Here is an 8,979-nt window from a genome sequence, read left to right on the forward strand (position 1 = left end):
TTTTTGTGTTTCCACTTTAAAGTCTTCTGTTTACCTGTGATTTCCAGAATTTCCTTCTTAAAGTCCTCCATCATCTTCTTGAGAAATGACTTTATATCCATGTCCTGCTTTTCTGGTATGATTGTGTATCCAGGACTTGCTATGGTGGGAGAGTTTGGTTCTGATAATGCTAAGTTACCTTTGTTTCTGTCGCTTCTGTTCTTATGCTTGCCTCCTGCCATCTGATTATCTCTAGTGCTTGCTGCCCTCAATATATCTCATTGGAGCCTGTCCTTCCTATACTCCCAGTTGATTCAGGACTTCTCAGAGTCCAGATTTCTCTGTGATTCTGTGACTGTGGGCTCCTGTGAACCTGAGATTCTGGGTGTGTCTGAGTTCTTGGCAGTCAAGCTCCTCTGAGACACTCAAATACTAGTGTGACCCAGTTCCTGTTATCCTGGGATCCTGTTGTCCTAAGGTCCTGGGCGTGTTACAGTGCATGGAAGTGGTGTCTCCTTTGAGGACCATGGAGTTGTCTGGTCTGTTCAAATCAAGGTAAACCAGAACTGATGAAAAGGAACCTGAGCCTCTGGTCAACAAAGGCTCTGGTGTCCTTGTTCCTATTGTCACTATTGGATTGGAGCAGATGTTGTGTTCCACTCACCAGTGATCCTAAGATCGTGTGCACAGTCCTCTAGGGACCGTGGGGGTGTCCGCCGACTCCGTGCCCTAGGTGACCCGCACCATTGCAAATTTTTAAGTGTAGAGGAATTTAATTCCAGCAACACGGCTGCTCTGGCTATACCTTCTAGGTCTGTGTGATACAGCTAGGATATGCACATACCTTTAAATCTAAGAAACAGAGGCAGACATAAGCAGATCTCTAAGTTCAAGGCCAACCTGGTATAAAGCAAGTTTCAGATAAAGAAAAGCTTGGATCCAGGCATAGTAGTACCCAACTTTAATCCCAGATCTCAGGAGATAGACACATGCAGATCTCTGAGTTCTAGTAAGCCAGTTTGGTTGAGGCCATGCAGTGGAGTGAAGTACTTGGCAGTTCAGTTTATGGAGATCAGAGGCAGTGTTTACAAGGACATTTTTACAGACAAAGGTTGTAGAGAAAATAAGCTAGACCCAGGTGAATAGAGAACGAGCCAGAAAATGAGGAGCCAGAAGATTAGAACAAATTGCAAGAGTTACTTTAAGGCCAGGCAGAGCAATTCTGTGAGAAGCTTCGAGAAGCCAGATTGAATCCTTCAGCTTGGAAAGGCGTTTGATCCAGAACAGCAGAGTCGAACCAGCCAGCCAGAGTTCAGAAAGAACTAGAAAGGATGAACTTATTCAACAGTAAGCCTACAAGATGACAATTACATCAGACAGGTGACAGTTACTTTTACAGTTAAAGTGGCTAAGTATCAGAACTTTGAGCAGTAGACAGCTACACATGTAATTTTTTATAAGAAAAATATTATTTCATTATACTGTATACTCTTATTGGCTTAATTCTTCATTTTGGTTCAATAATATTTAGATATTTCTCTATCATCCATATTAACCAATATTTATACAGTTTAAAATCTTAATAACTTTCATGAGCCGTTGAGTAGTAGAGGAGCATTTACTGAGGTATTGATAACACCTAGTGTCAATCCACCACTGAGGGAAAGGACACACCTCTCTATTATCTGCCAGTCATCTCTGAGGGCTGTCAAGGCTTATGGGCCCCTTTGCTACAGAGAGCAGAAGCCCGGATCATGATGCAGGATGTGTTCATGTGACCACAGATGCTGCGAGGTCACTTGATCGCCAGAGTCTTTCACAGCATGCTTTCCCATCTGACAGCTCACAATCTCCCTGCCCCTCCTCCATGATATACCCTATACTTGGGAATGGGTGTAAGAAATCGTGAAAGAATAAAAATCTCAACAACACATAAAAGAGTTTGTAAAAATTAAATATTAACAAGGTGCTTTGAAAGATAAAGACACCATCTGGGAAAAGCATTGGTCTTATTTATAAGAAAGACCATTACAAAGTGTCCACTAAACCAGTGCGATTGAACGCAAACTATGCCTGTGAACGTTCCATACTTCATTGTAATGTTGCGATTTTGTCAGAATTTATGTTCACAAAAGCACATATTGATTTCATAAAACCCTGGAACATTTATGGTAATAGTTCTGAGAACTCTTTGACTTGATGCATGAGACAACACATCTTAGTAATGAGAAGCCAAATTTTCTCAGGGAATATTTGTTCAGTTAAATTTGGGAGTTATGTTTGTCATATAATCCAAGTCTTTATCCCTGAACTTGTGGCTATTATTATTATCTTAACTATGATCTCACTATATTTAACATTTTCTGTTAATATGAAAATGCTGGAGAGCTACTGAGAAGCCAAACTCATTCATTAAAAATCTTACCATTTTCTTTGTTCTTCCAAAACTTAAGTGAAATAGATTTGATAATCTAATGCTTAATTTTTTTGTCTTTTTTTTTTTTCCAGAGGCAGGCTGATTTCTGAGTTCAAGGTCAGCCTGGTCTTCAGAGTGAGTTCCAGGACAGCTAGCTACACAGAGAAACCCTGTCTCGAAAACAAAACCAAACCAAACAAAAACAAAACAAACAAAAAAACCAAAATAATGTTTAATTTTAAAGCAGTTTACAGGATCTCAATTTTCTACTTTAATGAACTAATAATAATATGAGTAATATTTAACTCAGTTTACATGGGCCAAACATTGGGCTAAATATCTCAGCACAAAATTTATTCGTGTTAACTCTCAGTGATTATGTAATCAGTTTAAATCCTTAAAAGGAGAAAAAGGAAACAGAAACTATGTCCCATAATATTTTGTTCTGAGCTTCCAAACTTATTTCTGTCTCTATTATTCATTATTAACAATGAATTACAATTTCTCAGTTGTCTAAGTGTGATGAACCAAGGCCAGTAAAACCAAGTACCTTGGATTTACTTCATGTTAGCTGCCTACGCTTAAATTTCAATGTTAATACAAACATTCTAGCAATTCCCTGAGAATTACCTCCAGTTTGGTGCTATAGGATGATAGACATTATATCAAACCATAACAGGACAACATCTGGCTACTAACAATCTAATCGAGGCTCAGCAGAGGAAGCAAGTAGAGTACTACACTTAGAAAATGTCATTCTAAATGGTCTGCCTGGGTAAAGAGAAATGTCCTCAATAAAGGCAATGAGGCAACAGGAAAACATCAGGCACAGGAAAGAAAGTCAAACAAACAGCTCACGTTTCAAATGTCTGCCAGCAAGTTGGCATGTATAATACCATCTAGTTCTCCTAAGAAATATAAATATAAATAGGAGTAGTTCCATGTATATATGTATGTGTGTATGTATGTGTATGTATGTGTATATATGTGTATATATTTGTGTATATGAATATGTGTGTATCTGTGTATGTATGTGTATATGTATATATTTGTGTGTATGTGTTTTTGTGTATGTATGTGTGTATGTGCATGTGTGTATGTGTGTATGTATGTGTGTGTATGTGTGTATGTGCATGTGTGTATGTGTGTATGTATGTGTGTATGTGTGTGTATATATGTGTATTGTGTGTCTGTGTATGTATGTGTGTATGTGTTTTGTGTAAATATGTGTGTTTATGTGTATGTACTTGTGTATATGTACGTGTGTGTATGTGTTTCTGTGAGTCTGTGTGTCACATTTTTCAGCTGTGGAAGCAGGGGCAGACCATATTATTAGTTTCTATGAGGTTGCTTCCTCATGCATTATGAAATGAAGACTCAAGTTCAGACTTCTTGACACTAAACTACTTTCCTGATGCCTCTTCACTCACTCATCTCTGCTTTATGTGTGGTACTGAGTATGAGTATTGAATTTCTGGTTTATATATTTTTATCAATACTTCTAAAATTTCTTGTATTTTATCTTGATAATATTTATTTCCCTCCTTCACTTCTATATTCACCCAACATTTTGTCCTTTTAAAAATGTATATATAAAATTTAGACCCATTAGTTCTCATTAGTGATACTTATAGACTCTTAGTTGTGTGGTCATTCACTGGAGGTTATTATACTCCCTCAAAGACCACACTCTTTTTAACTTATTTTATTAGATATTTTCTTTATTTACATTTCAAAGGCTATCCCAAATGTCTCCTATACTCTCCCCCCACCCTACTCCCCTGCCTACTCACTCCCACTTTGGGCCCTAGCATTCCCCTGTATGGGGCATATAAAGTTTGCAAGACCAAGGGACCTCTCTTCCCAACGATGGCTGACTAGGCCATCTTCTGCTACATATGCAGCTAGAGACACGAGCTCTGGGGGTACTGGTTAGTTCATATTGTTGTTCCATTTACAGGGTTGCAGACCCCTTCAGCTACTTGGGTAATTTCTCTAGCTCCTCCATTGGGGTCTCTGTGTTCTATCCTATAGATGACTGTGGGCATCCACTTCTATATTTGCCTGGCACTGGCATAGCCTCACAACAGACAGCTATATCAGTGTCCTTTCAGCAAAATCTTGCTGGCATATGCAATAGTGTCTGCGTTTGGTGGCTGATTATGGGATGGACCCCCGGGTGGGGTAGTCTCTGGATGGTCCATCCTTACGTCTTATCTCCAAACTGTGTCTCTGAAACTTCTTTCATGGGTATTTTATTCCATTTTTTTGGGGGAGGGAGAGGAATGAAGTATCCACATCTTGGTCTTCCTTCTTCTTGATTTTCTTGTGTTTTGCAAATTGTATCTTGGGTATTCTAAGTTTCTCGGTTAATATCCACTTATCAGTGAGTGCATATCAAGTGACCTCTTTTCTGACTGGGTTACCTCACTTAGGAAGATATCCTCCAGATACATCCATTTGCCTAAGAATTTCATAAATTCATTGTTTTTAATAGCTGAATAGTACTCCATTGTGTAAATGTACCACATTTTCTGTATCCATTCCTGCTTGTGGACGTTGTACATCGTGGTGCGCACTAGGCTCCGCACCACGATGTACAACGTCCACAAGCAGTGACAATTCTTTGTTTAGCTCTGTACCCCATTTTTAATGGGGTTTTTTGAATTTCTGGAGCTCAGCTTCTTGAGCTCTTTGCATATATTGGATACTAGTCCCCTATCAGATTTAGGATTGGTAAAAATTCTTTCCTAATCTGTTGGTGGACTTTTTGTCTTATTGACAGTATCTTTTGACCTACCGAACCTTTGCAATTTTATGAGGTCCCATTTGTAGATTCTTGATCTTACAGCACAGGCCATTGCTGTTCTGTAAAGGAATTTTCCCCCTGTTCCCATTTCTTCGAGGCTTTTCCCCACTTTTTCCTCTATATATTTCAGTGTCTCTGGTTTTATGTGGAGTTCTTTGATCCACTTAGACCTGAGCTTTGTACAAGGAGATAAGAATGGATCAATTCTCATTCTTCTACATGATAACTGCCAGTTGTGCCAGCACCATTTGTTGAAAATGCTGTCATTTTTCCACTGGATGGTTTTAGCTCCAAAGACCACACTCTTAAACAACATTAAGACTTTCTTTCCCAGAAGATACCAATTGGTAATAGCTTTTATTTATGTCTCAACCACAGTTTCGCTACCCTCCACTCCTCGAATATGTCCTCTACCTCCCCTCTCAAGTAGATTCATGCTTCTTCATTTCCTTTCAGAGAACAGTCTCCAAGAGACAACAGCCAAATATGACAAAACAAGATACAACCAAGCATGGTGAAAGCACTCATATAGAGGCAGGTCAAGCCACACAATAATAGAAAAAGGGTCCTAAGATCAGGCAAAGGAGTCAGAGACACACACTCCCACTGTTAGGGGTCCCACAAAACACCAAGCTAACCGCCATAATGTATAGGCAGACACACAGACGACCTGGTGCAGACCCATGCAGTCCCCATGTTTGCCACTTCAGTCTCAGTGACCACATGAGATCCCTGATGCGTTGATTCAGTGGGCTCTATTCTCCTGGTGTCTTCCATTCATTGGGACTTCTACAATCTTTCTCCTCCCTCTTCTACAAGGTTTTTCCATGTCTGAGTGGAGAGACACAAGGGAAGACATCCATTCTAGACTCTACAAAATGTCTGACTATAGGTCTCTGCATTTGCTCCCATGTGCTACCTGAGAAAGCTTCTCTAATGACAATAGGACAATGCACCAATCTATGAGTATAGAAAAAAATAGCATAATCTCATTGATTTTTTGTTTTGTTTTGTTTTCTGTTTATATATTTTGTTTTTGTTTTTTGTTTGTTTGTTTGTTTGTTTTTGTCTGTTCTCAGTGTTATTCCATTCTGTCCTCAGTCTCTGGTGTCTGTCCATCCAGTCAGTGTAAGCATGAGCTCCCTTTCATGATGTGGGCCTCAAGTTAAACAAAATAATTATTGGTGACTTTCACAAGTTCTGTACCAGTGGTACCCAGCACACCTTATAGGCAGCAGAGATTGTAGGTCAAGGGTTTGTGTCTGTGTTGGGATCCAAGCTTTTCTTTCTGTATCCTTCAGAGTTCTGTTTTGCAACAAAGAGACTAGAATGTAGGGGTGAAGGCTCCATGCAGGCACCAGATTGACCTCTCTATGTTTCATGAGCTGTGTGGATGATGTCCTTTGTAATGGGGCCCTATTGTCAGACTCCAGAGAGCAACCTTCTGTCCTTGCATCATCCTGAGTTCTTTAGAGATCCCATGGAACATCCTCACCTAACAAATCAACTGAATACAACCCAGTTCCACCAGTGGAAATCTTGCCTGGCGATGAAAGATGGTCAGACCAGATGCCATACTCCAATGCTAGGAGTCCTCACTAGAGTCAACCTCAAAGTTCCAGGAGGTTTCTAGCTATCCTCCCCACATCGTTCCCCAATTCCTACTGTTTCTCCCTGCATTCTCTCCCTCCTTCGAAAGCCTGAACCTTCCTGATCCCATTCCCCACAGAATCTATTCTACTTCCTCTTCTCAGAGAGACCCATGCTTTCCTCTCTTAGACTAAACCTCTTCATCTAATTTTTCTGGTTCTAGGTTATGGCTCTAGTATCACTTATTTAACTGCTAATATCCACATTGATTTGCCTTTCTGGGTCTAGCTTGACTCATGCAGGATGATTTTCTTAAATAATTTTATCCATTTGCCTGCAAGTTTCATGATGTGATCATTTTTAATAGCTGAGTAATACTCAATCATGTAAGTGTATCACATTTTCTTTATCCATGTTTCAGTTGAGGAACATCTATACTTCCAGCTTCTGGATATTATGAATAAACCTGCAGTGAACATAGTTGGGCAAAAGTCTTGGTTGTAGGATGGAGCATCACCTCGGTATATGCCCAAGAGTGTATAGGTGGGTTTTAAGGTAGATCAATTCCCAATTTTCTGAGGAACCAATATATTGAACCTGATAGAAAAGAAAGTGGGGAACAGCCTTGAACACATTGGCATAGGAGACAACTTTCTGAACAGAGAGTGCCAGCAACACAGGCCCTAGGATCAATGATTAATAAATGGAAACTGATGAAACTGAAAAGCTTCTGTAAGGAAAGGACACTGTCAGAAGAAAAGACCCACAGAATAGAAAAAGATTTCTTTACTAACTCCATATCAGATAAAAGTCTAATATCCAAAATATATAAAGAATTTAAGAAAGTAAGTATCAAAAACCCAGTAATACAGTTAAAAATGGGTACGGATCAGCACACAGGATTCTCAACAGAGGAATTGCAAATGGTGAAAAGCACTTAAAGACATGTTCAAAATCCTTAGCCATCAGGAAAATGCAAATCAAAACTACCTTGAGATTGCATTTTACACCTGTCAGAATGGCTAAGATCAATAACACAAGTGACAGCTCATGCTGGTGAGAAGGTGGATTGAAGTGAACCCTCCTCAAATTGTTTGTGGGAATACAAGCCTCCTGTATCTATAGCCTCTTAATGAGAGGTAGGACTTAATGCTGCGTATGCTTGTCATGCTCAGAATCTATCTTGAGCCTGTCCAAGCTGTATGTCCTACTAAGAACCCCCAGACACTGTCTTCCTGTGATAATCTAATGCCTCTAGTTTTGAGGATGAATTGCATGAGCTATTTATTCAGAATAGATGTCACTAATGTTGGACAAATGAAATTATTTAAAGGTGAAGGAGTGAACAAGGTCCATGAGGTCACTTAGTCTGAGTTATTATTAGAAAGTTCATTCTCTGGTTCTTGCAAATGCTGATTCCTACAGGAGGCAGAAATACACTTCTGGTTTAGAAAAGCTGCTCTTCTTCACATGAATTTGGATTCTGCTTCTCTGAGATAACACTTAGGTCTCAAAAGGAACAGCTAGTGGAGAGAAAGCTCTTTAGTCAGCACATTCTTTCCCTTGTGACCTTTGCTTTATCTTACAAAGGATGGGAAGGAACAACTAATCATTGTTGGGGCTCTTTACAAAGAACTTGAGGATCCAAGTTTGGTTAGAAACCAAGAGGAAAGAAACAACAAAGGGGAAGGAAAGCTAATTAAGGATCTGATGACAACTGTTATTCTGGAATGTGGAGCACCTGGATACAACAGTAGGACTTTGCAGGTGAATAATGCTCTGTCTGGGGATTGGGGCCAGTGATTTTCATTACAAAAGAAACCTGTTAAAGCTCCACCAAGCACACTGAAATAATGCAAGTTGATATCTATGTTAAATAACTTACTTTAAAAGAAAGAAGCAACTTTCTATTTCTTTAGGGCATATGAGGGCAGGTGCAGAAGATATGACTATAGAATGTGTTCTAGAAAAGGGGAAGCAGAGAGAAGAAAGACAGGTGAAAAGGAGGAGGAGGAGGGTCTTTAGAGTGGACACATTTCTAGCTGTGGCACTGGTTACTGATGAACAGGAAGCTTTGGTTGGTGCTTGAAGGTGGTGTGTGAAAGGGTCACTTCGTGGAAATTAATTCACAACTTCTAGAGTAACAGGTCTACCATATCCTTAGGAATGAAGTTAAAGAAACAGA

Source organism: Mus pahari, chromosome 12 (genome assembly GCF_900095145.1).
Source record: "Mus pahari chromosome 12, PAHARI_EIJ_v1.1, whole genome shotgun sequence".
Taxonomy (NCBI): Eukaryota; Metazoa; Chordata; class Mammalia; order Rodentia; family Muridae; genus Mus; species Mus pahari.